At 45.0% G+C, this 24,968-nt stretch overlaps 1 protein-coding gene across 4 annotated transcripts in view; it reads left to right on the plus strand.

Annotated features, from left to right (window-relative positions):
- Nucleotides 1-24,968, plus strand: part of Ralgps2 (Ral GEF with PH domain and SH3 binding motif 2) — a 199,505-nt gene that overhangs the window by 365 nt on the left and 174,172 nt on the right. The window lies entirely within an intron of this gene.

Raw genomic sequence — 24,968 nt, forward strand, 5'->3', positions numbered from 1 at the left:
AAGGCTGGCACCCGAGGCTGGGGCGCTGCGACCCCCACCCGGTCCGCTCGCTCTCCCGCAGTGGTCTAGGCTGGCGGCCGCCTCAGCGCTGCGCGGACGAGCCTCAGCTTCCTCAGGTGAACCGAGCGGAGCGGGCCCCCGCCGCGCCGGCCACACCCCCTCCTCCGGGCCGGACGGCTGCACCCCGGAGCCCGCGGCCGGCAGGACCTGTTGCGGGGCGGCTTCGAACCGCCCACCGAGCCGGGCCCACGCGGGGGTCGCGGCCGCTGCCCGCTGGGTACTGGCTGGCTCGCTTGCTGGTGGCCGGGCGCTGACACGGAGGGAGATTACAGACCTATCTAATCCCACACCGGCAAAGCCTGCAAATATCCGGAATTCCACTGCAGTGTTGGATTAGGTAGGCTTGTCCACACCGTGCTTTGGAGGTGCTTGGGGAGAAACCGGAGCGGCCAGTGGGCAGCTCGCCCGGGAAGATGGCCCGAACCTGTGCGGAGCTGGACGCTCCCCCCACTTGCCCCCCTGAGCGCTTCTTTCCTGTCGCCGTGTGTTGTGTAGACGCAGGCCAGTTTCAGAGTACGTGGGCGTGTTTGGGAAGAAGCTGCGAGCTGATAGGAGGTACCTTAGTACAAATGTTAATTTGTTTGAGCTGGGAGGGGTGAGGGAGGAGGAAGAAAGGGCGCTGGTGGTAGCTGTGGAGGAGGGGCTGTTGAAACACGAAATTTCCCTAAAGCGCCCCAAGAAGCATCGCGTGCCCATTGTTTAAGATCATTGGGTGAAACACGCAGGCAGCAGTTAATTGAGCTTTTTCTTGTCTGTGCTCTGAATCTTTTTTCTTTTCCTCCTCCTGACACTTTAAGTTGCTATAGAGCTTTGTTTCTGTGCCGCTGTTTGTTTATGAGTTGACTCTGGTGTTTTTGTTTAATGTTTACCGCCAGGTGGACTCGTGAAGCTTTTTAAATCCGAGCATGCTAGGAGTTACTGCAGTGCGCAGTTCATAACTTGCTAGCCATAATGCCTGTCCCACATGGATGATTATGCTTGTAAGGGCATCATCTATGTAATAAACGTAATACTGTTGCTGAAGTGGAATTTAAAGCAAAACAATATGTTAATAACAACCTCTAGTTAAGTTGTATAGTCATGAAGTTTATCGTGTAGCTTCGAAAATTTGGAAAATAACTTGTCAAAGCCAGATCTACAGATTAAACGTATTCATTAGATGCCACTTGAATCATTTTAGTTATTTTAAGCTTATTTAATTTTCTTTGGTCTAGTAAGAACTCTCTCCCCCTCCCCATTCATCTTCCATTTTTCACTGATTTCAGGAATTTGACTTTTTCACAGTACTTTGGGTGGGACTCTGGGAATACTGTTAACTTTGCCTTTTTATATCACATTGCAGACAAATTTAAAGATAACTGTTTGCATAGTAAGATTGCAGTATATTTTTCTGATACCTGCTTGTAATATCAGAAAGAATTCACCCCAAAATTCCAAGAGAAAATACAATTTAAAAGTTGCCTATGAATCAGATACGTATGTGAGTAATACATTGTGTGCATTTAAATACCTAGCATGTCTTTTTCAGTTTATTATGCCATTACGGTTGAGGCAGTACAGTGAGTGATGGCTGTGCAGGAAAAAGACTGTTGCAACTTGAAACATTTTAGCTTCTGTCCAGAGCCTAGTTCATTCTGCACATATTGAGTACCTACTTGGTGCCACTTAGTCCCCTGGATGTGGAGGATACAGCAGAAAAAAGATAATGTGCTGTGATGGAAAATAAGTAAGTGGACAGATCTATTTAAAAGTTTAAGAAGTAAAAACTTGATACCCTTTTGGTTAGGATATAGTTTGAGTTTTACCTTCTGAAGAGTAGAAGGAATTATTACTTAGTGTACAAAAGCATCAAAACAGTTGTTTTAAAAATATGCTTATATTTATACACATTGGGTATCTGGTTTCCAAGTGTACCCAAGACAGACATTCTACCTGGAACCAGAGGATGTGTACTTTACATGTGGGTAAACAGCTTTCTACTTTTTTGTTTATATATTTAAATGTTGACTGAAAATATTCTCTCAGTACTTAATTTGTTAGGATTTTTTTTTTAATTTTTAAATTTTAATTTGTTGTAATTTTTTCCCTTCTGAGTAAAACAATGCTCTCTTGTTCTTCCATAGACTCAGATAATAATTGTAGTTAAAGAAAAATGGAAGTAAAAAAATCTGACTAGAAGTGATCATTTCTCATCGTGATTAACGTGTACATTTCAAAGCTTTTTTTTTTTCCTCTTTTATTCCCTTTTTGAGACAGGGTCTCCCTTTAGCCCCAGCTAGCCTGGAACTTGCTATGTAGACCAGGCTGGCCTCAATCTCAGAGACTGCCTCTGCCTCTGGAGTGTTGGAATTATCTAGCACAGGCTGCGTGCCACACAGCCTGCCTCTGCCTCCAGAGTGTTGGAATTATCTAGCACAATTTGAAAACCTTTAAAAATAATATTATTTATTCTTAAATATTCTGTCACTTTATTTTTACTTTATGTGTATGAGTGTATTGCCTACATATGTGTAAGTGCTCATGTATTGTGCAGTGCCCACGGAGGTCAGAAGAGGGTGTTGGATTCCCTTGGAACTGGAGTTATAGATAGTTGTCTCCCATGTGAGTGCTGGGAATTGAACCCAGGTCCTCTGCAAGAGTAGCCAGTGCTCTTAACTGTTGAGCTATCTGTCTAGCCCAGTATTCTGTCACTTCTTAAGGCTGTCAGTAATTAACATTGACCCTATTTCTGTAGACATAATTATTTTCTCCATCTCAGGTTGGGAAACCAAGGTTCGGAGATGATAAGCAAGTCATCAGTAAGCATACAGGAACTCCCAAAGCCAGGCTGTAGCTCTTAATAGAGTGTGATGCTCCCCTTTAGGGCTGTAGAGTTTGGTGAGGAGAACATAATTATCTGGTGGTACAGTTGCAGCATTGAATGCACTGCTATTCTCCAGAAATTTCTAAGAACCATTTAAATGTTCATTATTAATTGAAAATTGAATTTGTTTTCTTTTTGTTAAACTTTAAACCTGTTTAAACCTGTTTTTGTTGTTGTTTTTATCTTTTTGAAACAGGGGTCCCCATGTAGCCCCAGCTGGCCTGGAACTCACTATGTAGATCAGGCTGGCCTCAGTCTCACAGAGATCCACCTACCTCTGCCTCCCAAGTGTGAGCCACCCACGCCTGACTTGCATATGAGGTTTTTATTGACTGTTTTCAAAACAAAAGTGTCACTTCTTTCTGAATTTTGCACGAAAATGAATGTATTAACAATTACTGTATATGTATTAGAATTACTTCTTTAAATGTGCTTTAAATTTCCATTAGTTCCGTTTTAGTGAGAGAATGAAGATTCAATGTGATAAATTTTAGTATCTTGGAATTAATCTGGACCCTTTTAATGCTTTATAGTTTTATTTTCTTTGGTTCCCAAATTTTATTCAAGAATATTTATTCCAGATGAGTTTTAATCCTCATCTTCCTCCTCCTCACCCTGGTTAATCTAGAAGTGATGGATGTAATTACTAACTCTTTGCTATTAGCAACTGCTTGCAACCAATCACATAGGTGAGTCTTCAGGTATTTTGAATTGGATATTTCAGCTCTCTTGGATGAAGGCACTCCAGAAATTACAGTGATCTTACTGTCTTGGTCCTTTTGATGGTCACAACCCTTCCACCAAGATTCCCAATTTTCCTGTTCATTTTGTCTCAGAGAAACTGCTTGAAATTGGCAGCATCCATGGTTCCATGTTCTGTACTACAGTGTGGATGTAGGTGATGGGGTGAGCTTCAGAACTTCTTTTTGTTTTTGCCCTGCTTTGCTTCAATCTTTTCCTTGGGCACCATGGTAGCAGAGGAGACAGAAAGACTAATGGTATCTTTGATTAATGCCATGCACTTTTTAATTTAGGAAAACTTTAATAACAATAGTAATAGACACTACAATTTTAAATGTAACACCTACTTATTCTGTGAAAAGAAAAAGGTTGGTATAAGTTTAACTAGTTAACAAGCCAAGGGTGGTGGCTCACACCTGTAACCAGGATTTGGGGAGCTGATGCAGGTGGATGACTGTGAGTTAAGCCAGTCTGGGCTGCCCAGTAAGTTCCAAGGCACCCACGGCTACAGTGGAGAGTCATGTCTGTCTGTCTGTCTGTCTGTCTGTCTCTCTCTCTCTCTCTCTCTCAAAATTAATTTATGACTAGTTAGGGATATTAGAATGCTATAGATTGAAGTGTATGTGTACATATATGTCTGGATGTAATAGTGTTCATTAGCTGATAATATCTAAAAATTGATATTTTCAGTTTGGTACTGGTTGAAAGATGCATTGTTTGGATTATGAAACAGGTTTTGCCTTGAACTTAATTGATTTCACTTAGAAACTTTCCTCCAGTTTTTCACTCTAAGTTTAAATTTTCTTTTGAAGAGGACTTTTCTGAAAACCCTTCCTTAGAGGCCTCCTCATTCACACCACATTCTGTGTCAGTGCCCCCCACCCTTTATTTTCCCATTGAGACAAGGTCTTGCTCTTTTGTGTGACACAGGCTGGCCTGGCACTCATTGTGTAGGTTGACCTTAAACTCAAAACAATCCTGCCTCAGCCTCCTAAGTTCTGGGATCACAAGCCTGTGCTACCAAATCCAGATGCCTCACTGAGTTTTGTCTCTCCGAATAGTGTTGATTAGTCTGATGTTCTAGCTTACTTGTTACCTGCCTTCCTCTTGTAAGCTGCTTTTTTCCTAGAACTTATCAAAAAGTACCCAACATAAACAGTGTTCAGTTATTTGGTCAGAGAGTAAATTAGATGATATTAGGTGATATGACCACTACAATTTTTTTTAAGTTAATACTTTAATACAGCTGTACATTTAAGAAGTTATACTTTAAGACTTGTAATGAAAGCTGTAGTCCCTGTCTCATCTCTTTATAGCTTTGCCTCCTAGGTCCTGCTAGCAGAGCAGCTGTTTTTCATGCTGCTAGAGATTTCTTCTGATGTTTCCATGTCTTTTTTATTTCCGGCATGAATGCATGGCTCTGCTGTTCTGGTTTTTAGCTGTAGATTTATCTGTCAGCTGCAAATATGGAAGTTGAAACTTTGCTTTAGGATTCTTATGCCACTTTGAACTCTGTTTTCTTTTGTTTTTCCTATGCTTTTGATTTTAGGTTCATTGTCTACATTATTACGATTTTGCAAACACGTTAACAGTTGAACCTTGCGGTATACTGTGATTAAATTTCTTGGAGTTAGTTTTCTTTTGTATTTTTCCTTTCCTATTTGTCTCTTGCTTTTTCTGTAGTCTGCCTAAATATCTTCTTCCAACACATGAAGTAATTGATCATTCAAGCTTTTTAAGAAAATTGGAAAGCCCTTCCTGAACTCTTGTTAACACGTGCTCAAGTCTGCAGTGTTGCTCTGTACTCCAGCTGCAGCTTGAGCCTGTGACTTCCCTTCATTGTGTTTGTGAGAAGTCAGCTGTTTTGCTGTCTTGGTCCTGTGTTCTCTTAAATCCATGTCATCTTATTTTTCAGCTCATTCTCTTGTTTGAGATGTATCTTTTGTTAACTTAAAAGAGTTAATGGCAAGCTGGGTTGTGGTAGCTTATACCTGTAATCCCAGGACTTCAGAAGCTGAGGCAGGAAAGTTGCTGAGCATTCCAGGCCATCCTGGGCTCAAGTATGAGACTGTCTTAAAATAAGCAAGCAAACAAAATGTGTATGGGAAGGTGAAGTTTTAAAATTATTTGTGCTGCGAAAAATAGTTTCTTCTGTCTTCACACGTGGTTGATAATTTGGGCTAGATTCTGAATTCCAAGATGAAGGTAATTTTCCTCAAAATTGGAAAGATTGTTGTGTGATTGTCTTCCTTCAGGTAATTGTTGAAAAGTCTTGATGCTGTTCAAAGTTTTCTTCCTTTATATGTGACCTGGCCTTAAGATTTTTTTTCCTTTGTCATCAATATATCTGACTTAACTTTGATATTTTATGTGTATTGTGTGAGTCCTCATTCCTAATGCCCACAATTTAATGAGCCATATAGCCAATTTGCTTTAAAGAGCTAGATAATTAAGTATTTCAGGCACTGCAAGCAGTAGTGTCTTGTACTGTTGCTATTCTAGCATGCAAGCTATAGAAATTTGCTGCATGCCTTATAGTTTGTGAGCTCCTGACCAGTGCATATGTGTAAAGGTTAGCATTTGCTTTTCTAGGAGTAGGGACTGTCACTGTAGAAATGGGAGATAAGGCAGAATATATGGGTGGTGATTGCTTGAAGTCTCACCTGAGTGTTTATTTATGGGCATTGGTCATCAGCTGAGAGTAAGGTGGAGTGGGCGAGTGCAGTGGAGATTTGGGAAGAGAGTATATGGCAGTCACCAGAGTGAAGAATTGGAATACAGCAGGACAGTATGATTGCCGGACTCCCTTGAAGAGATGGTTCTGAATTTTGTGAGGTGTTTTCTTTTTTCTTTTTTGGTGGGTGTGGGTGTATGTGTATGTGTGTGTATGATGTATGTGAATATGTGTATGTACATGACACAGCAAATGTGTAGAGGTGTTGTTCCGCACCGCCTGTCTTGTCTGAGTTAGAATTTCTCTTGTTTTCCACTGCCTATGCCAGGCTCACTGGCCTGTGAGTTTCTGGGGATTCTTCTGTTTCTGCCTCTTTTTTTTGCTGTAGGAGCCCTGGGATTACACATGCATACTACCGTGCCAAGCTTTACATTAGTTCTAAGGATTCAAATTTAGGTCTTTACACTTGCACAGCAAGCAGTTTACCTACTGAGACATCTCCCCAGCTGCAAGATAAAAGACACCCCACCACAGCTCTCCCTATGTATCCTGGGTGACCTGGAACTCACTGTGTAGACCCTAATAATCTCAAACTTCTGGATATCCTCTTGCCTCTGCCTCTAGAATGCTGGAGTTACAGAAGTGAGCCACTGTGCCTGGTATCTTTTTTAAAGGCCTTTGATAGATTAGATTTTAAAAAATACTTTTTACAGTTAGTGTTCATTTTCTGAGTTTTTAAAATGTAAACATTGAGCTCATCAAGTGCTTCTGCAGTTAAAGATAATCATATACATTTTCTTGATTAATAATAGGATGCTTTATGTTAGCACTATTCCCTGTTGAACTATCTTTATATTCTTATACCCCACTTAATTATGGTGCATCCCTCCTCTCCCCAGTCACTGTTGAATTTGATTTGCCAATGTCCTAGAGGGTTTTTTTTTTAAATCTACATTTATGGGATTTGTATGTATGTATATGTTTTGATTTTCTTCAGGGTTTTTCTAAGTTCGTAAAATAAGTTGTGAAGCTTTCCCTTCTTTCTGGCTCTCTGAAATAGTTCCATAGGGCTATGTACTCCTAGCAGAATGCAAAAAGTAAACAGAAAGCTCCTAGTATTGAGGGTATCAGCGATAGGTGCTTAAATGTACCTTGTATTTGCGTGACCTGGGTTTGATCACCCCTCACTCCCTAAAAAAGTTCTTAAAAGAAAACATGTCTATATGACTCTCTTCAGAAAAAGATTTTTAAGTAGGTCACAAAAAGTACTAACCAGAAAAATAAAGATTGATATTATATATTAATATTTATTCATCAAATAATACAATTAAGAGAATGAAAGGCAAATGACAAATTGGAAAATGTGTTTACAATACTTATATCTGTCAGAGGCCTTATATCAAGAATGTATTTTATTTTTATTTTTGTGTATCAATGCATTGCCTGCATGTATGTAAGCACACTCATGTTGTGAAATTCCTGTAGAGGTCAGAAGAGGGTATCAGATCCCCTGGAACTGGAGTTACAGTTGGTTGTTAGTTGCCATGGGGGTGTTGGGTCCTCTTGAAGAGTAGTTAGTGCTCTTAACTGCTGAGCTATCTCTTCAGCCCCCTCAAGAATATAATTTAAAGAAACATAAATCAGTATGAAAAAGTACAAACAAATGGGTGAAAGACCAGAGCAGGTATTTACAAAACAAAATACTCAAATGGCCAAGGTAACAAAGTACTTGCTCATAATGTTCAGAGAGGGTGTAAGTAAAAATGACTGCCTGTTACTACTGCCCACCCACCAGAATGGCCTTAATGAAAGTGTCTGAAATACAGTGTTGCCAGGAACATAGGGCAGTTGAAACTCTTGCCTCTGCTCTACTGCCTCTACTCCCTGTTGTTCCCCCCCCCCCGCGCCAAGTCTGTGGAAATCTTTTTTTTAAATTCATTTTTATTGTATTTTTGTGTATTTCATACAGAACATCTCAAACAATCTTAATCATCTTTATACCCGCATACCCACTGGCACCCTTCCATAGCCCCCCCCCCCCCCCGCGCCAAGTCTGTGGAAATCTTTTTTTTAAATTCATTTTTATTGTATTTTTGTGTATTTCATACAGAACATCTCAAACAATCTTAATCATCTTTATACCCGCATACCCACTGGCACCCTTCCATAGCCCCCCCCCCCAACTGGGACCCATATACTCTGTCATCCCTGTTAAGGCCCACTGTGTCATCAGTGTCCCCAGCCGTTCCCCAGTGCAAGTCCATCCACTGTGGTCTAGTCAGCCTATCTAGAGTCCCTTGTTTTCGGAAGACCATCTCTTCTTCATCTAGCAGCCATCAGTTGCCATTATTATAAGATTGGGGTCTGCTGTTTGTTTTTCCAGTTCTATGCTGGGTTATTGTCTGCCTGAGTTTGCGTGGGACTTGTGTATGCTAACACCATTACCATACAATTATATGAGTAGGTTCCCAGGAGCTTGTAGAACTGTTTGCATATGGTCCTGTACCTCCTCCCTGGCTCTCACAATCTTTCCACCCCCTCTTCCGTGATGGTCCCTGAGCCTTGGGTGGGTGAGGTTTAATAAAGTGATCTTGTTTAAGGACCATTATTCAGCAGACTCTTGATCTCTACACTTTGGCCATTTGTGACCTTTTGTGTTCCTGGCCCTCCACTGAATGAGGGAGCTTAAGAACTGAGAGATTCATTAGTATCCTCTTCTTTACCCCTGTTCTGTGTTCCATGAGCCTTAGGTGTAGAGTTTGCATTGTAGATGTGTCCCTTAGGCCTGGGAAATTCATAGACAATGTCTGTGCGTGATCAGTTGTGGTACTTGGTAATAGTTTCTGGTGCAAAATGAGCTTCTTTGATGAGTGGTGACTGGGATATTTATCTGTAAATATAAGCATACATATTTTGCACATAGTAAGAAATCACCTTAGTCAAGGAATGTGACAGCCTTGGTGTTTTCGCTAAGATCTATAACCACTCCAGTCATTAATGTTTGGTTATGTTTATAGTACCACACTTGAGTCCTCTCCCCCCGCCCCCACTGAGTGGGTAGCTGTTGATTGCCCCCAAGATAAAAGTGCCTCTACTGCACCAGTGTCATATGCTGTGCCAGTCAATGATGTCATTATTTGGTGTTGAAGCCAGTGTTGGACCATTGATTGATATTTTCCCTTGGTACCTTCATAGTGTGCTCCAAAGCTATGAGAGTTGTCCTTCAAGGAAAGTGGCTTCCAGGTCATTTCCAGCTCCATTGTTCCAAATCATATGTCCAAAGTATGTTCTGTCTTCAGCAGTAGGGCCTTACCTTCAAGTACTGGGAGGCAACCAAGGGCTGTGGCAATAGCCTATGTAATTTTCGAAGTCTTTCGGACTCTAGCCAACAACACAAAGGAAGGTTTCTCCTGTCTGGTACTGTTTCTTGTTCAGTAGCCTTTAGTTATATACATGGACTCATATAGAGATATTGTATGTGTAATTTGTCAGTAAGTTGTTGGACTAATATTGTTCCCTCTGTTTTTTTTAAACTAGCCAGCATTATTTATCTCCCCCCCCCACTGTCTAACCCTTCTGCCATGGTTTCCCCATTTAAAGTGTCCCCATTTCCCCCCCATTTCTTCTTTGATAATACCCATCTCCTATGGTCCCATCTCTCTTGAGCTCCTGCTTTTACTTTATCCCCAAGGTTCCTTGTATAACCCTACCTCTGGACTATCTGCTTGGCCCAGATCCCCCCACTGCTTCCTGATGTGGTGTACCCAGACCAACCCAATTTTTCAGTCTAGAACTCTAAATGTCTTCTGGCAGCTGCTGTCACCTCTGCTGCCTTTGCTGCTGCTATTGCTCTGCAGCAATTTCTGCTGAATCTTCTTCATGTTACTAGCTCAGCATGTACTACTAATGATAAAGATCAAAGGTAGCAAGAAAAGACCACTCAAGAGAAGCCTTTTATAGACTTAGTGTTGTGTGTACCAGGGGACAACACAGGAGGTTGACAAAAAATGAGCGGCACAACTGGAGGGAGTATATGACAAGGGTGTTGGCACAGGTTTTCTGCTGGAAGTGCTCCCCCATTCCTTCCTATCATGAAAATAGTTGCTAGAGTTTGAGTCTTTCAGTGTCAGTTGTGGCTAGAATAGTGCTTTATAGATCTGGAATTATGCTTGGACAGCAACTTCGAGTGTAGCATAGCTCTCAAGGTATCCACAGAGTGCTTTAAGCAACTAGGCTGTCGTGGGGCAGTCCAGCTGGCTGCCAAAGGGGGTTTCTCTGGCTGACAGTCCTCTGTTCAAAGCAGCCAAACACCAGGAAACGTTCTAACAGCTGTCCATTGTGGAGGTAATCATCTTGCCCCTCAACACCTTAGCTTATGTAAATAGAAAATAAACATTAAAGGGGTGCTTACAATAAAGGCCTATCACTAACATTAATAGTGCTTTAACAGTATATAACTGTGCTCTAGTCTTAGCCAAATGGGTGGGAAAGTTGAGTCATTTTTATCTATCTCATAGACACAGTAGAAATCAATCAAATATGTATACATTAATAAAGCTATCGAAATACATGTACATTAGAAGAAAGCAGAGATGAATCTTTATGACCTTGGAATAGTCAAAAGATTCTTAGATATGACAGGTACCCAAATTATCTGTCATTTAGGCTACACGCATCTAGGTTACAGCAGCAAAAAGCATACATACTGATTTTTTTATGTAAGAAATGTTCTCTAGCCTATAGCTTATGTTAAAAAGCCATGATTTAATTTTTCTTCTTTTAAATTTTATTTTTATTTTATGTGTACAGGTATATTGCTGGCATGTATGTGAGTGCACCCATGTCGTGTAATGCCGGGGAGGTCAGAAGAGGGAGTCAGATTCTCTTGAAACCGGAGTTAAGGATGGTTCTCAGCTGCCATGCGGGTGCTGGGAATCAAACCTGGGTCCTCTGCAAGAGCAGTCAGTGCTCTTAACCTCTGAGCTATCTCTCCAGCCCCGATTTAATTTTTCTTAGAGAGTGAAGAATATCATCCCTTAATTTTCTGGTGTTGTGTTTTTGTTTTTGCTGATTTTTATGTCTGCAGCCTCATTGAATGTATTTATCAGTTCTAACAGATTTCTAGTAGAGTGTTTTAGGGGTTTATGTTTGTTTTGTACAAGCTAGCATTGAACTTGATATCCTTTGCCTCTACCTCCCAAGTGCTAGAATTATAGACCTCTACTACTGGTCCTTTTTTTTTTTTTTTTTTTTTTTTTTCCCTTTTTGTTGTTCTTTTTTTTTTTTTTTTTTTTTTTTAAAAAATTTTTTTTTTATTTAAAAAAAAAAAAAAAAAAAAAAATAAAAAATAAAATGTTCTGGACTTGCTTTGCAGACTTTAAGATTAGAGTATCAGCCATACTGCACCCTCCAGCATTGACTCCTCAATCCTCAGGTCTAGACAGATGGCAGCCCATGAGCAACACACAGAACTTAGATAGGAAGAATGTGTATACTAAGTGCCCTTGAACACTAAGTAGTGCTCATTGCTTTGGGGTCTTTTTACCCTAACTGCCTAGCCAATTCCTACCTCCTGTTCTTATCATGCCATCCTCTGAAGGGGTTACCCAAATTGCCAATAGTAAATAGGGATGCTGACTGCTCTGGCTTCTTCCATGCTGAACAGGGACACAGGGTGAGGCAGTTGGAGTACCCCTTCAGCAGGTCTATCTGAAAGACTCCCAAATTGCATAACTCTTGTCTCTAAGGGAGAAAGAAAGTCCTTGAATCCTGAATAGGAGATGTGAAGGAGAAGTAAAGGCAAGAGTAATTAGCATTACAAGTTCTAGACAGGGAACTAGAAAAAAGTCAGAACAGGGCAATTTTCAAATGTTCATATGAGAATCCATTGGAGTTTCTTGACAAGGGCTTCCCAAAGCATCCCTCTGTTGGGTTCTTCCTCATTTTCTTTTTGTCTTCCAAAGCTGGACTAGTTGGCTGGGAAGAGTGGCTAGATACTCATGTGAGGGTCCAGTGACCCTGCTTAGCACTCCTTTAATGAATGATATTAATTATACCTATTAGTGGAATTCAGTGCAATACCTTAATCCATGTGTATACCTTATATTAATCAAATCTAACCTTTATCTACCTTCTTCCCCTCCAACCCTTGACTTTTTTGTGCATGTATGGGTTTTTAAAAATTCTTGTAACTACATTTAATTAATTTTGTGTGTGTATGTGTAAGTGTGTGTCATGGTGAGTGTGTGAAGGTGAGATAACAGCGTTTGCAGGAGTTGGTTGGCTTTCCACCATGTTGGTCCTGGGGATCAACCTCAGGTCATCAGACTTGGCAACAAGAGCTTTCAAATACTGAGCCAACTCCACCCTGTGGTTTGTTTGTTTAATGTTTATTTTGAGACAAGAGTCTAGCTTTGCAACCTAGGCTGGCCTTACACCTTCTATTTAGTTGAGACTAGTCTTGAACTGCTGCTTCTGCCTCCCAAGTACTAAAATTATAGGCATGTGCCAACACCCAAATTAAGTTGGCTTTTTAAAAAACTTAAGATATATGAGAAAGAATATATGGATTTTGTCTTTCTTGGTCTGATTTGTATTTAACATAATGTCTTCCAGTTCCATTCATTTTTATGTAAATGATACTTTCATTTCTTTATGGCTAAATAATCTGTTTACAGGTGCCACTTTAAATTCATTGTTCATATATTTTGATTGGGTGATTTTTGGGTTTTGCTTTGTGTGTGTGTGTGTGTGTGTGTGTGTGTGTGTGTGAGAGAGAGAGAGAGAGAGAGAGAGAGAGAGAGACATATAGCCCAGGCTGACTTTGAACTCCATATGTAGTTGAGGATGGTCTTGAACTCTGGATCCCCAACCTCCCAATTGTTGGGATTATAGATGTGTTCTATCAACCCCAGCCCTAGCATTGTTTATTGAAGAGGCTCTCCTTTTCCACCAGTGTTTTGTTTTAGTTTTTGGTGCCTTTGACTGAGAATCATTTGGCTACAAATACATAGGTTTGTTTCTGGAATCTTTGTTCTGTTGCATTGGTTTGTGTATCTGTTTTTAGGCTAGTATGCCGTTTCGGTTGAGGACTGTAGTATGTCTTGAAACCAGGTTTTGTGATGCCTTTAGGATTGTTCTTTTTACTCAGAATCGTTTTGGCTATTTGGAGATTGTTAGTGTTTCCTAATGAATCTTAGGATTGTTTTTTCAAGGTCTGTGAAGATCTTTGTGGTTTTGATGGAGATTGCATTGAATCTGTAAATCTAGCAGTATGGACATTTTTTTTTTTAATTTTTTTTTTTACAATTAAAGTTACAATTTTAACAATATGCACAATATTACAGTAATTCAGATTTTTTGGCATAATGATTACAGATTTGATAAATACATTTTATATCTCATAATAGCGATGAGGATTATAGATTATATATTAAAACAATTATGAGAATAAATTCTATTGTCACTTAAGTATCTAAAGCTATTTTCCTTTGCGTTCTTCCAGAACGATTTGTTCTTATTCTTTACCTTAATTTGAGGGACTTCAAGAAGATACTTGTGTTTTTTTTTTCATACAGAAGAATTCATTCCAAGGCAATTGACATTGAGACGTTTTCACATGCATTTCTAATCTCTATATACATGACTATCAGGCCTGAGGATAGTAAGTTAGCAGGTGGTGCAGGCCCAGGGAAGCAGAGAGAGGCGAGAGCTGGGCCAGGACCAGAAGCGGTGCTCCTGGAGCCCAAGAAAGGGACTGAGTTGCTCTGAGTGAGAAGGATCAGGAAGCAGTATTGGTTCCCCAGGTGTCTGGGGCCCCAAGACTAGGAATGGCGCAGGGCCCAAACTAGGAGTATAGAAGGGTGGGGCGATGGAAGGGTGAATGTGGCTTAGGGAGTCCCGGCGAGGAGAGCTGTGCTATAGACTTACCCCAGGAGGCCTGAGGATAGTAAGTTAGCAGGTGGTGCAGGCCCAGGGAAGCAGAGAGAGGCGAGAGCTGGGCCAGGACCAGAAGCGGTGCTCCTGGAGCCCAAGAAAGGGACTGAGTTGCTCTGAGTGAGAAGGATCAGGAAGCAGTATTGGTTCCCCAGGTGTCTGGGGCCCCAAGACTAGGAATGGCGCAGGGCCCAAACTAGGAGTATAGAAGGGTGGGGCGATGGAAGGGTGAATGTGGCTTAGGGAGTCCCGGCGAGGAGAGCTGTGCTATAGACTTACCCCAGGAGGCCTGAGGATAGTAAGTTAGCAGGTGGTGCAGGCCCAGGGAAGCAGAGAGAGGCGAGAGCTGGGCCAGGACCAGAAGCGGTGCTCCTGGAGCCCAAGAAAGGGACTGAGTTGCTCTGAGTGAGAAGGATCAGGAAGCAGTATTGGTTCCCCAGGTGTCTGGGGCCCCAAGACTAGGAATGGCGCAGGGCCCAAACTAGGAGTATAGAAGGGTGGGGCGATGGAAGGGTGAATGTGGCTTAGGGAGTCCCGGCGAGGAGAGCTGTGCTATAGACTTACCCCAGGAGGCCTGAGGATAGTAAGTTAGCAGGTGGTGCAGGCCCAGGGAAGCAGAGAGAGGCGAGAGCTGGGCCAGGACCAGAAGCGGTGCTCCTGGAGCCCAAGAAAGGGACTGAGTTGCTCTGAGTGAGAAGGATCAGGAAGCAGTATTGGTTCCCCAGGTGTCTGGGGCCCCAAGACTAGGAATGGCGCAGGGCCCAAACTAGGAGTATAGAAGGGTGGGGCGATGGAAGGGTGAATGTGGCTTAGGGAGTCCCGGCGAGGAGAGCTGTGCTATAGACTTACCCCAGGAGGCCTGAGGATAGTAAGTTAGCAGGTGGTGCAGGCCCAGGGAAGCAGAGAGAGGCGAGAGCTGGGCCAGGACCAGAAGCGGTGCTCCTGGAGCCCAAGAAAGGGACTGAGTTGCTCTGAGTGAGAAGGATCAGGAAGCAGTATTGGTTCCCCAGGTGTCTGGGGCCCCAAGACTAGGAATGGCGCAGGGCCCAAACTAGGAGTATAGAAGGGTGGGGCGATGGAAGGGTGAATGTGGCTTAGGGAGTCCCGGCGAGGAGAGCTGTGCTATAGACTTACCCCAGGAGGCCTGAGGATAGTAAGTTAGCAGGTGGTGCAGGCCCAGGGAAGCAGAGAGAGGCGAGAGCTGGGCCAGGACCAGAAGCGGTGCTCCTGGAGCCCAAGAAAGGGACTGAGTTGCTCTGAGTGAGAAGGATCAGGAAGCAGTATTGGTTCCCCAGGTGTCTGGGGCCCCAAGACTAGGAATGGCGCAGGGCCCAAACTAGGAGTATAGAAGGGTGGGGCGATGGAAGGGTGAATGTGGCTTAGGGAGTCCCGGCGAGGAGAGCTGTGCTATAGACTTACCCCAGGAGGCCTGAGGATAGTAAGTTAGCAGGTGGTGCAGGCCCAGGGAAGCAGAGAGAGGCGAGAGCTGGGCCAGGACCAGAAGCGGTGCTCCTGGAGCCCAAGAAAGGGACTGAGTTGCTCTGAGTGAGAAGGATCAGGAAGCAGTATTGGTTCCCCAGGTGTCTGGGGCCCCAAGACTAGGAATGGCGCAGGGCCCAAACTAGGAGTATAGAAGGGTGGGGCGATGGAAGGGTGAATGTGGCTTAGGGAGTCCCGGCGAGGAGAGCTGTGCTATAGACTTACCCCAGGAGGCCTGAGGATAGTAAGTTAGCAGGTGGTGCAGGCCCAGGGAAGCAGAGAGAGGCGAGAGCTGGGCCAGGACCAGAAGCGGTGCTCCTGGAGCCCAAGAAAGGGACTGAGTTGCTCTGAGTGAGAAGGATCAGGAAGCAGTATTGGTTCCCCAGGTGTCTGGGGCCCCAAGACTAGGAATGGCGCAGGGCCCAAACTAGGAGTATAGAAGGGTGGGGCGATGGAAGGGTGAATGTGGCTTAGGGAGTCCCGGCGAGGAGAGCTGTGCTATAGACTTACCCCAGGAGGCCTGAGGATAGTAAGTTAGCAGGTGGTGCAGGCCCAGGGAAGCAGAGAGAGGCGAGAGCTGGGCCAGGACCAGAAGCGGTGCTCCTGGAGCCCAAGAAAGGGACTGAGTTGCTCTGAGTGAGAAGGATCAGGAAGCAGTATTGGTTCCCCAGGTGTCTGGGGCCCCAAGACTAGGAATGGCGCAGGGCCCAAACTAGGAGTATAGAAGGGTGGGGCGATGGAAGGGTGAATGTGGCTTAGGGAGTCCCGGCGAGGAGAGCTGTGCTATAGACTTACCCCAGGAGGCCTGAGGATAGTAAGTTAGCAGGTGGTGCAGGCCCAGGGAAGCAGAGAGAGGCGAGAGCTGGGCCAGGACCAGAAGCGGTGCTCCTGGAGCCCAAGAAAGGGACTGAGTTGCTCTGAGTGAGAAGGATCAGGAAGCAGTATTGGTTCCCCAGGTGTCTGGGGCCCCAAGACTAGGAATGGCGCAGGGCCCAAACTAGGAGTATAGAAGGGTGGGGCGATGGAAGGGTGAATGTGGCTTAGGGAGTCCCGGCGAGGAGAGCTGTGCTATAGACTTACCCCAGGAGGCCTGAGGATAGTAAGTTAGCAGGTGGTGCAGGCCCAGGGAAGCAGAGAGAGGCGAGAGCTGGGCCAGGACCAGAAGCGGTGCTCCTGGAGCCCAAGAAAGGGACTGAGTTGCTCTGAGTGAGAAGGATCAGGAAGCAGTATTGGTTCCCCAGGTGTCTGGGGCCCCAAGACTAGGAATGGCGCAGGGCCCAAACTAGGAGTATAGAAGGGTGGGGCGATGGAAGGGTGAATGTGGCTTAGGGAGTCCCGGCGAGGAGAGCTGTGCTATAGACTTACCCCAGGAGGCCTGAGGATAGTAAGTTAGCAGGTGGTGCAGGCCCAGGGAAGCAGAGAGAGGCGAGAGCTGGGCCAGGACCAGAAGCGGTGCTCCTGGAGCCCAAGAAAGGGACTGAGTTGCTCTGAGTGAGAAGGATCAGGAAGCAGTATTGGTTCCCCAGGTGTCTGGGGCCCCAAGACTAGGAATGGCGCAGGGCCCAAACTAGGAGTATAGAAGGGTGGGGCGATGGAAGGGTGAATGTGGCTTAGGGAGTCCCGGCGAGGAGAGCTGTGCTATAGACTTACCCCAGGAGGCCTGAGGATAGTAAGTTAGCAGGTGGTGCAGGCCCAGGGAAGCAGAGAGAGGCGAGAGCTGGGCCAGGACCAGAAGCGGTGCTCCTGGAGCCCAAGAAAGGGACTGAGTTGCTCTGAGTGAGAAGGATCAGGAAGCAGTATTGGTTCCCCAGGTGTCTGGGGCCCCAAGACTAGGAATGGCGCAGGGCCCAAACTAGGAGTATAGAAGGGTGGGGCGATGGAAGGGTGAATGTGGCTTAGGGAGTCCCGGCGAGGAGAGCTGTGCTATAGACTTACCCCAGGAGGCCTGAGGATAGTAAGTTAGCAGGTGGTGCAGGCCCAGGGAAGCAGAGAGAGGCGAGAGCTGGGCCAGGACCAGAAGCGGTGCTCCTGGAGCCCAAGAAAGGGACTGAGTTGCTCTGAGTGAGAAGGATCAGGAAGCAGTATTGGTTCCCCAGGTGTCTGGGGCCCCAAGACTAGGAATGGCGCAGGGCCCAAACTAGGAGTATAGAAGGGTGGGGCGATGGAAGGGTGAATGTGGCTTAGGGAGTCCCGGCGAGGAGAGCTGTGCTATAGACTTACCCCAGGAGGCCTGAGGATAGTAAGTTAGCAGGTGGTGCAGGCCCAGGGAAGCAGAGAGAGGCGAGAGCTGGGCCAGGACCAGAAGCGGTGCTCCTGGAGCCCAAGAAAGGGACTGAGTTGCTCTGAGTGAGAAGGATCAGGAAGCAGTATTGGTTCCCCAGGTGTCTGGGGCCCCAAGACTAGGAATGGCGCAGGGCCCAAACTAGGAGTATAGAAGGGTGGGGCGATGGAAGGGTGAATGTGGCTTAGGGAGTCCCGGCGAGGAGAGCTGTGCTATAGACTTACCCCAGGAGGCCTGAGGATAGTAAGTTAGCAGGTGGTGCAGGCCCAGGGAAGCAGAGAGAGGCGAGAGCTGGGCCAGGACCAGAAGCGGTGCTCCTGGAGCCCAAGAAAGGGACTGAGTTGCTCTGAGTGAGAAGGATCAGGAAGCAGTATTGGTTCCCCAGGTGTCTGGGGCCCCAAGACTAGGAATGGCGCAGGGCCCAAACTAGGAGTATAGAAGGGTGGGGCGATGGAAGGGTGAATGTGGCTTAGGGAGTCCCGGCGAGGAGAGCTGTGCTATAGACTTACCCCAGGAGGCCTGAGGATAGTAAGTTAGCAGGTGGTGCAGGCCCAGGGAAGCAGAGAGAGGCGAGAGCTGGGCCAGGACCAGAAGCGGTGCTCCTGGAGCCCAAGAAAGGGACTGAGTTGCTCTGAGTGAGAAGGATCAGGAAGCAGTATTGGTTCCCCAGGTGTCTGGGGCCCCAAGACTAGGAATGGCGCAGGGCCCAAACTAGGAGTATAGAAGGGTGGGGCGATGGAAGGGTGAATGTGGCTTAGGGAGTCCCGGCGAGGAGAGCTGTGCTATAGACTTACCCCAGGAGGCCTGAGGATAGTAAGTTAGCAGGTGGTGCAGGCCCAGGGAAGCAGAGAGAGGCGAGAGCTGGGCCAGGACCAGAAGCGGTGCTCCTGGAGCCCAAGAAAGGGACTGAGTTGCTCTGAGTGAGAAGGATCAGGAAGCAGTATTGGTTCCCCAGGTGTCTGGGGCCCCAAGACTAGGAATGGCGCAGGGCCCAAACTAGGAGTATAGAAGGGTGGGGCGATGGAAGGGTGAATGTGGCTTAGGGAGTCCCGGCGAGGAGAGCTGTGCTATAGACTTACCCCAGGAGGCCTGAGGATAGTAAGTTAGCAGGTGGTGCAGGCCCAGGGAAGCAGAGAGAGGCGAGAGCTGGGCCAGGACCAGAAGCGGTGCTCCTGGAGCCCAAGAAAGGGACTGAGTTGCTCTGAGTGAGAAGGATCAGGAAGCAGTATTGGTTCCCCAGGTGTCTGGGGCCCCAAGACTAGGAATGGCGCAGGGCCCAAACTAGGAGTATAGAAGGGTGGGGCGATGGAAGGGTGAATGTGGCTTAGGGAGTCCCGGCGAGGAGAGCTGTGCTATAGACTTACCCCAGGAGGCCTGAGGATAGTAAGTTAGCAGGTGGTGCAGGCCCAGGGAAGCAGAGAGAGGCGAGAGCTGGGCCAGGACCAGAAGCGGTGCTCCTGGAGCCCAAGAAAGGGACTGAGTTGCTCTGAGTGAGAAGGATCAGGAAGCAGTATTGGTTCCCCAGGTGTCTGGGGCCCCAAGACTAGGAATGGCGCAGGGCCCAAACTAGGAGTATAGAAGGGTGGGGCGATGGAAGGGTGAATGTGGCTTAGGGAGTCCCGGCGAGGAGAGCTGTGCTATAGACTTACCCCAGGAGGCCTGAGGATAGTAAGTTAGCAGGTGGTGCAGGCCCAGGGAAGCAGAGAGAGGCGAGAGCTGGGCCAGGACCAGAAGCGGTGCTCCTGGAGCCCAAGAAAGGGACTGAGTTGCTCTGAGTGAGAAGGATCAGGAAACAGTATTGGTTCCCCAGGGGTCTGGGGCCCCAAGACTAGGAATGGCGCAGGGCCCAAACTAGGAGGATAGAACCGCGGGCGGGGCGGGGGGGGGGGTGTGTGTGTGAATGAGGCTTAGGGAGTCCTGGCGCCGAGAGCTGCGCTATAGACTTACCCCAAGAGGCCTGAGGATAGTAAGTTAGCAGGTGGGGCAGGCCCAGGGAAGCAGAGAGAGGTGAGGGCGGGGCCAGGACCAGAAGCGGTGCTCGTGGAGCCCAAGAAAGGGACTGAGTTGCTCTGAGTGAGAAGGATCAGGAAACAGTATTGGTTCCCCAGGGGTCTGGGGCCCCAAGACTAGGAATGGCGCAGGGCCCAAACTAGGAGGATAGAACCGCGGGCGGGGCGGGGGGGGGGGTGTGTGTGTGAATGAGGCTTAGGGAGTCCTGGCGCCGAGAGCTGCGCTATAGACTTACCCCAAGAGGCCTGAGGATAGTAAGTTAGCAGGTGGGGCAGGCCCAGGGAAGCAGAGAGAGGTGAGGGCGGGGCCAGGACCAGAAGCGGTGCTCGTGGAGCCCAAGAAAGGGACTGAGTTGCTCTGAGTGAGAAGGATCAGGAAACAGTATTGGTTCCCCAGGGGTCTGGGGCCCCAAGACTAGGAATGGCGCAGGGCCCAAACTAGGAGTATAGAACCGCGGGCGGGGGCGGATGGAAGGGTGAATGAGGCTTAGGGAGTCCCGGCAGCGACTTACCCCAAGAGGCCTGAGGATAGTAGTGCAGGCTAGGAGAGTTAGTACGAAACTCTGTATTTTAATAATGAAATGGAGAACTTTTTTAAATGTTAAAACCTCATTTAATTTTATGTCTTATAGGGTTTATACCAGTATGGACATTTTAATGATACTCTTCCAGTCCATGAACATGAGAGGTCTTTCTGTTTTTATTGATTTATTTGTTTTTGTTGTTTCCTTTAATTTCTTTCTGCATTGTTTCATAATTTTCATTATAGAAGTCTTTTACTTCCTTGGTTAGGTTTATGCTTAGTTTTTTATGTGAACATTTATTTTATTTTTAAGACTTTATTTTGTGGGTATATGACTGTGTGAGTGCACGCTCTTGTGGAGATCAGAGGACAACTATCTCTCAGGAATTGGTTCTTCCTCTGCCATTATGTGGGATCTGGAAATGGCACTCAGATCTTCAGGCCTGCATGCAAGCCCCTGTACCCATTGAGCTATCTTGCTACCTGCATTCAATTTTTAGTAACTGCTGTGAATGAGACTACTTTCATGATTTCTTATTTGGCAGTGGTAATTTGAATGAAAAAAATGCTACTGAATTTTGTATGCTGCGTTTTATGTTCTGCGTCAGCACTGAATTTATCTATCAGTTCTAATAGATTTTTGGTGGAATCTTTTGGTATTTTTGTTTGGTTTGATGGGTTTGATTTCATTTTATTTATTTACTTAAATTTTGAGATAGGATCCTAGTCTTTAGCCAAGGCTGGTCTTGAACTCATAATGATTCTCCTGCCTCGGCTTCCCAAGTGCTAGAATTTCAGGTGTGAGCCATCATACCCAGCATCTGTTTGTTTTGTTTTTACATGGTGCTCAAATATTAAACCCAAGGCTTGCTGTATGTGGAGTACATAGGTGCTCTTATGCTTAGCTACATTGCCAGCCCAAGGTTTTTCTACACATACCATATCATCTACAAGCAGATAATTTCACTCCCTCCCTTCCTATTTGTATATCTTTTATTCTTCCTCATGACTACTTGCTCTAAAACTTTTAGTTCTGATTAAGAGTGTTGAAGGTGACATCCTTGTCTTATTTCAGATCTTAGAGGAAGCACTTAGTTTTCACCCATTCAGTATAATGTTGGCTGTGAGCTTGTCTCACACCCCCCCACACACATAACTTTATGTTGAGGTATCCGTCTATAATTTGTTCAAGCCCTCCCTCTCCTCTTTTAAAGGAATGGATGCAGAATTTTATTGAATGATTTTTCTACATCTATTGAGATTATGTGATCCCCCATTCTCTTAATGTGATGTTTACATTTGTTGATTTATATATGTTGGATTTTTTTGTTTTGTTTCCATTTGTTTTTGGCTTCAATTTTGAAGCAGGGTCTCAGACTATTGCCTTGGCTGTCCTGGACCTCAATATGTAGACCAGGATGGTCTTGAACTTTTTTTTTTTTTTTTTTTTTTTTTTTTTTTTAAACGGTCTCCCTGTAGCCCCAGCTATCCTGGAACTCACTACGTAGACCAGGCTGGCCTTGAACTCACAGAGATCCACCTGCCTCTGCCTCCCAAGTGCTGGGACTACAGGCATGCGCCACCACGCCCGGCTTTGGTCTTGAACTTTTTATAATCCTTCTGTCTCTGCCTCTGCCTCTGGAGTGCTTGGATTACAGGTATTACAGGTGTGCACTATCATACCCTGCTTAGCCCTCTTTAGATCGTTTGGTGGCCAAGGAACTTGAACTTGATCCTGTGCAGGACCTCAGTTACATGTTACGTGTTCCTTTTTCTGTAGCTTAGTGTAAATGGACATGATGACCCAGCCAGTGTGAACCCTGACCACTGCCCTGGGGCTTCCCAAAGCCATTCTACATACCTGTCTGGGGTTTGTTAGCCCCAGTACAGGACAGTATCCTGTCTATGTGTTTGTGTCTATATGTATATGTTCATGCACCAGAGGAAAAACTCAGGTGTCATTTTTCAGATGCCGTCTTTCTTCTTTTAGACAGGGTCTCTCAATGGCCTGGAACTCACCAAGTAGGAGCTCCAGGAATCCACTTGTCATCTTCCCCATCCACCCACTTGTTCCCCACACTTCTCCCAAGGTTTAGGATGGTGCTTGTCCCTCCATGCCGAACTTTTTAAAATGGGTTCTGGGGATTAAGCTTGAGTCCACATGCTTGCAAGGCAAGTACTTTACCAACCAAGCTTGTCACCCCAGCCCCAATTTATGTATTTTCATCCATCCTTAAATCCATTTTGGTCATGGTGATAATTTGCATTTTAAACATTTAACATTTTTTGTTGTTGCTTTTATTATTTATTTATTTATTTTATGAGACAGGGTTTCCCTATAGTCCCAGCTAGTCTAGAGCTCACTATCTAGACCAGGCTGACCTCAGTCTCACGGAGATTCACCTGCTTCTATCTCCCGAATGCTGGGATTAAAGGCATGTGTCACCACACCCTGATAAAATGTTTATTTCTATTTGTGTGTGTGTGTGTGTATGTGCCTGCTTGTCTATATGTGTACCCTCTGGGTGGAGGTGAGAGGAGGGCATCAGATCCCCTAGAACTGTGGCTACAGATTGTGAGCCTCCTGTGTGTGCTGGGAACTGAACCAGGTCCTCTGCAATAGCAACTAGTGCTCTTAAGTTGTTCAGCCATCTTCCCACCCCCATTTTAACCATTCTTAGTAAAATTGGGAAAGAAATTGATGTATTTGGCATTAGTACTTTCTCTTTTTTCCTTGTCCTTATCTGCTACCAATTTTCCTTTTGTTTATCTAAATCTTTTTCATTTTTATTAAATAATTCATTGAAAATTTCATACATGCATATAAGGTGTTTTGATCAAATCCATGCCCACTCCCTCCCCTCCAACTCCTCCCATGTCTCCCCATCACTTTTTTCTGATAACTTCGTGTACTCTTTCTTCTTCTTTGATTTATTTATTTATTTATTTATTTATTTATTTATTTATTTATTTATGGGGCTTTTGGCTACTCTAACATTACGCCCTCTGAAGAGGTAGCCCTAAAATTTTTTAAGGATTAGATACAGACTCCCAAATATTTTTGATGTTTTGGGCCTTTGGAACAGAGTATGTTGCTAAGAGGACCAAGGATATTGTGAGTTTTAGCCAAGAAACTAGGTACTTTTCTTTGGGGTCTTTTTTCCCTAACTGCCTAGCCAATTCCTACCTCCTATTCTTATCACACAATCCCCTGAAGAGGTTACCCAAATTGCCAGTAGGGAATCGGGATTCACACTGCTCTGGCTTCTTCATGCTGAACAGGGACACAGAGTGAGGCAATTAGAGTACCTCTTCAGTGGGTCTATCAAAAAGACTCCCAAGTTGCAATACTCTTATTTCTAAGGGGAAAAGAAAGTCCTTGAATCATGATTTGGAGATGTGACGGAGAAGTAGAGGCAAGAGTAGTTAGCATTACAAGTTCTAGAAAGGGAACTAGAAAAAAGTCAGAACAGGGCAATTTTCAAATGTTCATATGAGAGTCCATTGGAATTTCTTGACAAGGGCTTCCCAAAGCATCCCTCTGTTGGGTTCTTCCTCATTTTTCTTTTGTCTTCCAAGGCTGGATTCTAGAGTGATGGATTCAGGATTCGCTTTCAGGTATTTTGATAACTGTTGGAGTGGTTAGAATCAGTGTCAGTTCCCTCTCAAAGGCTTCTAAATAGGGGGAGAAAACAAATTTATCCATCATTTTAGAACAATAGCTGGTTGTCTCCCTTAGCTACAGGTGGGCACTACAGTATTGGAGACCAAGATTTGAAATCTTATATCTGAGCAACACTTTCTGGTTAGGAACAAAATCATCAATGAGAAATAATTGTCTAAATAACTTTCTATAGACTTAAGCCTAATGTCTGAGAAGTGTGATCCCTTAAAGAAGTATACTGATGACTTTACCCTTTGGTTATACTTATTTTTGGGTGTTTAAGACCATACAGTTGACCCAAATAAATCAATTTATTTTTACACTTAAGGTCATTTGAGGCTTTGTTCCTCATGGGTCACATGGGCTTGGGAGGAGCTCCTGGCTCCTTTCTTTTACCAGTTCCATCTATGTGAAGATAAATCAAAGGTCCTGTTCAACCATGTCTGGCTTCACTTGGAAACATGAATGAGATGTTTCCTCTGAGTTGACCCTCCTCTTTGTAGACTGGACACTGGTTCAAGTCCATCTCGTGGGGTCTCCATGTCCTCCCTGAACAAGAGGACAGGTGACTCATCACAGTTACAGGACATTTTGAGAGATATTCCATTGTCTCCTGACACTTGGTCGACCTTGGAAGGCAAGGGGCAAAAACTGTATTAGTCACTTTTCTGTTGCTGTGATAGAAACACTGACCCAAGAAATTTATAGAAGGAAGAGTTTATTTGAGCTTAGGGTTCCA

This window comes from Nannospalax galili, unplaced genomic scaffold, assembly GCF_000622305.1.
Source record: "Nannospalax galili isolate Female #2095 unplaced genomic scaffold, S.galili_v1.0 scaffold429, whole genome shotgun sequence".
NCBI lineage: Eukaryota > Metazoa > Chordata > Mammalia > Rodentia > Spalacidae > Nannospalax > Nannospalax galili.